At 41.7% G+C, this 10000-nt stretch overlaps 1 long non-coding RNA gene across 1 annotated transcript in view; it reads left to right on the top strand.

Annotated features, from left to right (window-relative positions):
- LOC118763698 overlaps nucleotides 1–10000 on the top strand; it is a 23771-nt gene that overhangs the window by 2300 nt on the left and 11471 nt on the right. Inside the window, exon 2 of the long non-coding RNA XR_004999455.1 lies at nucleotides 4680–4686. This is a non-coding gene — a long non-coding RNA (uncharacterized LOC118763698). The remainder of the gene's footprint in view (nucleotides 1–4679; nucleotides 4687–10000) is intronic.

Below are 10000 nucleotides of genomic sequence, written 5' to 3'. Positions count from 1 at the left end.
ATCAGCTTTTAAAGTCTGTGGTATAAACCAAAGTTTTCCACGGGGTTACCGGTGTAGTAATTCTATAAGAATATCGACACAGAAAACTTTTGCTTTTACTACGTTTCTTAGTCTTTAATAACAACCGAAAGCGGTCACTCATGAATTCTCTTCATATCGCTACCAGATCTGCTTTAATCTGATTTTCTTAAAGATATTTTTTTAGATAATTTTTTTGTATTTCTAAATGTTGATGTTAACACTACAAAAACACCAGTTAGCAAAATGCCACCGTTCTCTCCATATCATGGCTTTGTCAAAAGAGCATCGATCCTTCGTTTCTGTTCAGCCAGATATATAGACCACTTAAACAGGCAGCGCTGATCCGACGTTGCTTATCTTGTTCATCTATGAAAGAACTGTTCTTCACTCCTGCTCCAGAGCGTCGGCTGCGGGGTCACTCCGAAAAGCTCTATCTGCGACGATTTCATCTCAATCGAAGGAGAGGGGCTTTCTCCGTCCGGGTTGCGGATCCGTGGAATAAGCTGCCAGACGAGATGGTGAAGATGCCGACGACCGCTCGGTTCAAAGTCTCCCTTGACCTCAAGTGGCCTAAACTTTTTACATGAATACCACCAAAAGAAAGAACGCTTCAGTTATGAATACAAAATCGCGGCAAATGCCAGTAGCAATCCAAAAACCTTCTTTGCCCATGTCCAGCGGAATTCCCGCTTGAACAACCAGATTGCAACGTTGGTAGACTCAACAGGCGTATCGATTGAGGACCCTTATCAACAGAGTCAATTATTTGCCGAGGCTTTTTCAACTATTTTCAAACAAGATGATGGTCGTGAACCCCCTCTATTTGATAGATCGGTACCTCCAATGCTTCGATTGGTCATCACGCGGGACGAAGTCAAACGTGTTATTCAAGGCCTCGATGTCAACAAGGGTCACGGCCCTGACGGCATACACCCACGGGTTATCAAAGCGTTAGCTCCGGTCATCTGCGAGCCCTTAACACGACTATTCAATATGTCATTGGCGACGGGTGTTATACCTGCAGACTGGAGAACAGCGATAATCTGCCCAATTTTCAAGAAAGGGAGCCGCGAAGACCCGCTTAACTACCGACCGGTTTCCCTTACATCAATTATCAGCAAGATGTTCGAAACCATCCTTAAGAAAAGTATGATGCTCCACCTCCTAAACACAGCCTCTATCTCTGATTCCCAATACGGCTTCGTGCCGAAGAGATCATGCTTGACCAACTTACTAGTAATGGAAGAATTGGTGACGCGCATCCTCGATGATAGTGATGCTGTTGACATCGTTTTACTGGACTTTGCCAAAGCTTTTGACTCGGTAAACCACCGCCTATTACTTGTCAAGCTTCAAGCATATAGTTTCCATCCGGATATTGTACGATGGGTTGGTGCCTTCCTCTCAGATCGCTCCTTCCAAGTCCAAGTTAATGGTTCGCGGTCCGACGTCTCCAGTGCGAGCAGTGGCGTGCCTCAAGGTTCAGTGCTTGGGCCCTTGTTGTTCTTAGTCTTCATAAATGACTTGCCCGACGATCTCACGCAACACACCCTTCTATTTGCCGACGATATCAAACTGGTCGCTCCTCGCGGTAATATAGAAGATCTTCGTCGATGCCTCCACCAAATTTGGAAGTGGTCTAACGATTGGGACCTGTGTCTGAACGTGTCAAAGTGCTGTCATCTGCCTGTCGGCTCTACTCCTGCAACTCAACTTGATTTCGAGCCGGGTCGTCTGCTGCTGGAGAGGACCGATCAGGTAAAGGACCTGGGTATCTTGGTGGATTCCTCCTTTTCGCCTTCGGCCCAGTGCGTCCATGCTGCCAACAAAGCACGCGGAATTCTGTTCTTGATTCGACGGTCATTCGGAATGCTCACAGCAGCCATATTCCTATGTCACGCTGGTGAGACCCATATTGGAGTATGGGATTCAAACCTCTTCTCCTTATCTCCTCAAAGACATACAGCACCTCGAAAGAGTCCAGAAGCTGGCTACCCGCATGGTTCATGGTCTCAAAAATTTGTCCTACGAAGAAAGGCTGAGGACGCTCGACCTTTATTCTCTTGAAAAACGCCGCCGCCGTGGTGATCTCATTCTCGCCCACAACATCATAAGCGGAAAGTGTAACCTCTCGAAAGAGCTGTTCTTCACTCCTGCTCCAGAGCGTCGGCTGCGGGGTCATTCTGAAAAGCTCTACCTGCGACGATTTCATCTCAATCGAAGGAGAGGACCTTTCTCCGTCCGGGTTGCGGATCCGTGGAACAAGCTGCCAGACGAGATGGTGAAGATGCCGACGACCGCTTTGTTCAAAGCCTCCCTTGACCTCAAGTGGCCTGAACTCTTTACATGAACACCACCCTGTACTTAACTCCATGTCCCCCTACATGGCCTTGCTATTTGCTTTTGAGCCAAATTAACTAACTAACTATGTTGTTTTTTTTACATAGCCATGATACAGAAGAACGAAAACATCTTGCTACCTGATATTCTTGAAGTGTTTCCACATTGTTGTAGAGCTGAAAACGAGGTAATTTCTACTCTTCTCCTCTGGAAGCCATCTGCTCGCGATACCAGAGGGCACACACTCTCCTATCCTGATGTAATCTCCAGGAATACAGGCATCCAGCAACAGGACCTCCGTAATGCTATGATGGACCGTGAAGTCTGGCGTAGCATGGTAAATTCCATTGTCTCGACCACGGTCGAACAATGATGATGATGTTTCCACAATGAACAATCACAAGATTGTCTATCCAAACGTACAATCAACATTAATCCCAATCCAGCAAGATAAAACAATATTCAGTCTCTTTTCTCTAAATGATGGACTAGCTTCCATAGATAATGGAATGGATTGTGGTGAAGAAACAATTGCTGGCGGTGTTGGACTTTGTACAGATTTTAAATACATATCTGCAGAAAATTCGGAGCCAAGATTATTTACTCAACTATTGATAGTCAAAGAATGTGGAGGCGCAATGGCCCAGTGGTTAGGGCTGCGGACTCGCGGTCGTAGGATCGCGGTTTCGATTCCCAGACCGGGCGTTGTGAGTGTTTATTGAGCGAAAACACCTAAAGCTCCACGAGGCTCCGGCAGAGATGGTGGTGATCCCTGCTCTACTCTTTCACCACAACTTTATCTCACTCTTACTTCCTGTTTCTGTTGTACCTGTATTTCAAGGGGCCGGCCTTGTCACTCTCTGTGTCACGCTGAATATCCCCGAGAACTACGTTAAGGGTGCACGTGTCTGTGGAGTGCTCAGCCACTTACACGTTAATTTCACGAGCAGGCTGTTCCGTTGATCGGATCAACCGGAACCCTCGTCGTCGTAACCGACGGAGTGCTTCCATCCAGTCAAAGAATAATTCTTGATTTTGCGATTGTTGATGAAAGCGAAAAAAATGTATGGCGGATAAAAAAAAATCAGCTTCTAGAATGATTTTAAAGATTAATCAAAATAATGGAATTATTGTTGGAAATTTAGCGATAACTCATAATGAGGCTAAAAGTTATGATGTGACATATGAGCATTTGAAAGATCTTGTTAGAGATTTATCTCTGACCAAAGACATAAATACCAGGGGTTTGGGAATGAAACCTAACTAGTGTGGGATGATGGAGAGCGAAAAGCTAAACTATGTTTATAAGCTACATACATACATAATACATGCATACAAACATACATACATACATGCATGCATACATACATACATACATACATAAATACATACATACATACATACATATACACATACATACATACATACATACAAACATACATACATACATACATACATACGTACGTACATACATACATACATACATACATACATACATACGTACGTACGTACGTACATACATACATACATACATACATACACACATACATACATAAATACATACATTCATACATACATACATACATTCATACATACACACACAGTCACACGCACACGTACAAATATACATACATACATACATACATACATACATTACATACATACATACATACACACATACATACATACATACATACATACATACATGCATGCATGCATGCATGCATACATACATACATACATACATACATACGTACGTACGTACATACATACATACATACATACATACATACATACATACATACATACATACGTACATACGTACATACATACATACATACATACATACATACATAGTTGTAATAAAGGCAGCGAGTTGGCAGAATGGTTAACACGCCAAGCAAAACGCTTAGCGGCATTTCGTCTGTTTTTACGTTCTGAGTTTAAATTCCTCCAAAGTCGTTTTTGCCTTTCTTCTTCTCGGGGTCGATGAAATAAGTACCTGTTGAACACTGGTGTCGATGTAATCGATTTAGCCCCTACCCCGAACTTACAGGCCTTATGCCAAAATTTGAAACTAAATTATATTCGCAATACTTTACAAAGAAATTGTATAATGTATATTCTTTAGTTGCGTGTATTTAATTCAATCTATTATATATCCAGTTAAAATTATGCGTGAATTAAGTGTATACTTTTCTTTTCCCGTTTCAAACGATAAACAAATTTCGTATAAAATGTCATTTAATATACCTTAAGATATTGACGAAATTGAGAAAAAGAAAAACATATTTCAAAATTTCGACGTGTTAGGAAAGAAAAAAGGTAAAAGTAAATTTGGAATCAGTGACAAATGGGAATTAAAAAATAGCTAATTTCACTTCTGATAGAAAATAAATTCTTGTTGATTAATGTTATTAAAGACCTACTTTTACATGGTCATTCAGCGTGTTAGAAATAGCAGTCAAATCTTCTTCAAATCACACCTTGTTGTCTTAGATAAGAACGCATCGAATGATGAGATCCAGGATTACTATGCCGAAAAATGTACTGGAGAGTCATGACTAGAATGTCCTTGGATGATCATGTCTCTCTTTGATTGAGTCTAATAATCCGAGACTAAAGAACCACAATAACATCAAAGACTTATTCCTCATCCACCCTCTCTTACTACTCCTCCTCAGAGTCACAACTCTGACCAGCCACACAACTTAAACTACTGCCACAGCTATATGGCAAAGAGGACAACCTCGTCCCCAGTCAGGGGCAACTTTTGGCCCCTGGAACTTTCTGAATGACGCTCCAAACGAAAAATTACCAAAATGTTTTTTAGTAATGCATCCCACCTTATAATGAGTCATGTCTCTTGTGGTCCGCTGCTGAAAAATTGTTCACCATGCTTGCTCTACGCTGTTAGTTAAGGCTGCAAGAAATAAAGATCAAATTCTCTGAAACTACATCCTACTGACTTAAAACAAGAAGAGAACTTTGGCTAATCTGAAGCTAGTTTCTAGTTTCGTTATATTAAGAAAAAACAATGGGATGATCACGGTTTTGACCATAGATTCGGCTGATCGATACAGACCTGGGATTAAATACCAACACTACAAAACCGCGACAAATACTGTTAGAGACTCCAAATAAGCTGGGTTAACGGGAGCTTCTTGTGCTCGGAGTAGCCAAATCTCCCTCAAATCACTCAATAATACCTTAGAAAAGAATACGGTTGGTTCCTGGAGCCCTGGGTTCCTTAAGACAGAGGTAAAAATCCAGGATGATCGGAGCTTGAATGCCTTTCATCTTAGGTTTGCTTGGTCAACGTTAATCGGAGGCGAAATGACATCAGCAACAGCAACGATAACAACAACAGGGAAACGGGGGGAGCTTCTACGTGATCTGCTAGAAATCGCAGTGAAACCTCTCTCAAATTATGCTCCGCCGTTTGCATATAAGAAGGATGCATTGGATAATGTTTCCTAGAAACTCCTTTTAAAAAATGGATACTTTGGGCTGGAAGGTCTTACATTCTATGACTTCTCAATTAAGACTGACCTGGAGCTAAAGAACAACAACAACAACAACAACGAGACCGTTACCATTAACCAACATCAGATTTGAAACATCGTCATCGCTTCCCCCACCACACCAACTCTTACTAACAACCACAAAACAAGCAACACTGCTGTCATTGCTATTAGCCGCCATAATAATCAATCAGCAGCCGATAAGGGAGCCTCTACGAGATCACTCAGATTGCGAGAAATAGCAGCCGCTGTCTTCGAAAAAATGTCACAGTTAACCCTTAAACAACGCATACAATAAAAAAAAAAGGTGGTCACGACTGGAACGTGTTTGACCATAGGTCTGCACGATAATGGTTAACTTGGAGCTAAACAACAATATCAACAACAGCAACAACAACAACAACAACTATCGCTTCCGCTCGGCAGATAAGTAGAGTGTGAAATCCCAACATAACACCGAAGCAGCCAAGCAACGAAGTTAGCCAATCGCATTAGCTTAGCTTTCATTGCTATCTCTCTCCCACGGCGCTGTGCGCTATGTATATAATTCATATCTGAAGTTATGTCCCTGGAGGGTTCGACTGGGACTCAACTCGCCACTGCTGGAAAGGGATGTAAGAAGAGATGCTTGGCGGTCGATGCAATGGATGGAAGTGGGGGGGCGAAGGTTTCACCTTTTAATTCATATATTTATTATTGTTGTTGTTGTTGTTGTTGTTGTTGTGTTCTTTTGTTTTGCTTGTACTATGTTCTTTTGTATTTCTGCTTTTTTTCTCTCTCTCCTTTTTTCCTAGGGTTTATTTAGGTGGTGGTGGTGGTGGTGCTAGAAGCAAAGGTAGTGATAATGATGATGATGATGATGATGATGATGATGATGGTGGTGGTGATGGTGACGGTCGTTTTGATGGTGGTGGCGGCGGCGGTGGTGGTGGTGGTGGTCGTCGTCGTCGTCGTCGTCGTTGTGGTGGTCGTGGTGGCGGTGGTGATGGTGGTGGTGGTGGCGGTGGTGGTGGTGGTGTTAGTGGTAGAGGAGATGTTAGTTGTGATGGTGTTGGTGATGGTGTTGTTGTCGGTGGCAGTTGTGATAGTGGTTGCTGCTGTTGTTGTTGTTGTTGTTGTTATGGTGGTGGCGGTGACTTATTACTAGTGGTTTTCTGCAAATGTTAGTCGGCTGCTCGCTAATACTTCCTCATTGACAGTGTTGTTGTTATTGATGATGATGATGATGACCACGACGATGCGGTGATGGTGCTGATGGTTGCTGTAGTAGTAGTTGGATGGTATTAGCGGTGGGTAGCCGTCGTAGTGCTTGTAGTAGTATCTCACGTAGTAGGAGTGGTGTTAGTGTACGTCACAACAGAAGTGGTGGTATTTAGTGGTACTGCTGGTGGTAGTTGTAGGTACAGTGGCGATATGGTGACAGCAGTAGTACTGGTGGCGTTTGTAGTAGCAGGAGGAGGAGGGGCAGGAGCAGGAGGGGCAGGAGCAGGAGGAGCAGGAGAGGAGAAATTGAGGTGGTGGTGGTGGTGGTGGTTGTGGTGTTTGTCGTCGTCTTCGTCGTCATTGTCAAGATCGTTGAGGCAATGTTGTTGTTGGTATGTGTGTGTGTGTGTGTGTGTGTGTGTGTGTGTGTGTGTGTGTGTGTGTGTGTGTGTGTGTGTGTGTGTGTGTGTGTGTGCGTATGCGTGCGTGTTTAATTTTTACCGCTTTTTTATCTGAGACATTAGATAAACGCACATTACGACAGAAACGCAGCAAAGAATGGCAACCTTGTCCCACTCATTTCTTCACCAAAACCGATTCTGGGAAACGAGTCTAAAATAAGCAAAAGTATTATCGGTAATTTTGGTGCCTCTGGTTGTTGAAATCGATTAAAGAATAATAGAATAACGCATGCATACAAATGCACACACACACATACATACATACACACACACACATACATTCATACACACACACATACATACATACATACATACATACATACATACATACATACATACATACATACATACATACATACATACATGCATGCATACACGCATACATACACACATACATACATACATACATACATACATACATACATACATACATACATACATGCATACATACATACATACATACATACATACATACACATACATACATACATACATACATACATACATACATACATACATACATACATACATACATACATACATACATACATACATACATACATACATGCATACATACATACATACATACATACATACATACATATACATACATACATACATGCATACATACATACATACATACATACATACATACATACATACATACATACATACATACATACATACATACATACATACATACATACATTGGCTTTCATATAAGATGTTAAGATTACAGTTTTGCTCATAAGGCTTAAACTATTGGTGGGGGGGACGGGACCAAAACATTTAAAGAATTTCGTCAGTGAATAGCTTCAAACTTGAAAGAAAGTGAGGAATCCACCCTTGGCCTCTTCCCTAGACTTGAGGGACCCTCAGTGACACGAGTATGTGTTCTTTACTGTTAGTAAATGTATGCACGTGAGAGTCTGATAGCGTATCGTGTTATCATTCCCTATGACATTGTAATATAATCTGTGCTCTTTATAAAGATGCGTGGGGTGAATACCAATCCCTTTCTCTGAGTAATCTGAGAGCTTAACAGTTCTCCATGCTTCATGTGACACGTCAAGCTATCTTCGCTTCGTGTATTCTGATTCGATTTCCTTACCATCGCTGCTGCTATTGCTGCAGCTGGGGTCAAGGATATTCCAGCTATGACCATCCCGGCTTTTGCTTTTTTCTTTTTTTACCAGACATGGTGTGTCTAGGACTACATCTCCAAATTGTTCCCTTTCTTTTCGAGACAATATAGTATGATATGAAGAAATGTTTACCTCGTATTTCTACCTACATACCGAGAACTGAGCTGATTAATTCTCCGATTCCTATCCCGTTTCCATTCTCCTTCCCCACCATGACCACCACCAAAAAGTCTTAGCGCTGCTAATTCTATTAACTCGTTATTACACACTTATGATAACTCTTCAGATTGCTGAGTAAAACAACATTGTTATGGCTGAATGTATGGATGGACAGACGGACGGCTGGTGGGTGTGTGGATGGAGGGACGGACGGATGTATGGATGGACAGAGGGACGCATGGACCGACGGACGAACGAATGGATGGATGTGAAACTGTAATAAAAGAAATATGAAACGTTTCACGAATTTTGTGCATTAAACATTCATTATATGCACTGCTGAATATGTTGTTCGAAACAAATGTAAAGACATACATAAGTACATAATATACGTATAAAAAATATAGCAGATAATTACACACACATACACGCACATACAAACATACATACACACATGCATACAAACATACATACATACATACATACATACATACATACATACATACATACATACATACATACATACATACATACATACATACATACATACAAGCATCAAAGTGCACCCTTGACCAAGTTTGTACACATGAGGCTGATAACATCATAAGACTTGGCAGGCAACTCCTTGAGAAACACTCTTCGTCTGATAACCTAGAATACTTGCCCAAAGAAGTCGCACGATCTACCACAACATATCAGACGAAAGGATGAGCCTGTATGCGCAGATGGCCTATGCATTGGAATGTTAGCAGAAAGCTCCGTGATGATAGTAACATCGATCATCAAAGCCGTTTATCAGGGACGAATAGCCGGATTACTGCCTCACACTTTGAAGGATATGCGTTTGCAATCCAAGAACAGGAAATATCAACCAAATACCTGATGCACAAAAGGGTTAGAGATGCGGGAAGATCCGTAAAATGTGATAACCGATGCAGACTCTATGGAGTTCACACTGAAGGTATCACCCAATATCACGAAAATGTCATCAATGTATTATCTACCGATGAGACATGACGTTGTGGTTAGGACACCCTATAATGAGATCCATAGGAAGGATAATCCCGAGGACAAAGAAATAAAAACCCACAATGTGGTAGAAGCCATAACCAATCATAATGAAAAGAAATACTTGTGGAATGTACCA

The sequence above is a fragment of the Octopus sinensis genome, linkage group LG6 (assembly GCF_006345805.1).
Source record: "Octopus sinensis linkage group LG6, ASM634580v1, whole genome shotgun sequence".
In the NCBI taxonomy this organism is placed as follows: Eukaryota; Metazoa; Mollusca; class Cephalopoda; order Octopoda; family Octopodidae; genus Octopus; species Octopus sinensis.
The sequence above is the reverse complement of the archived record's forward strand: the minus strand, read 5'-3'. Positions and strand labels throughout refer to the sequence as shown.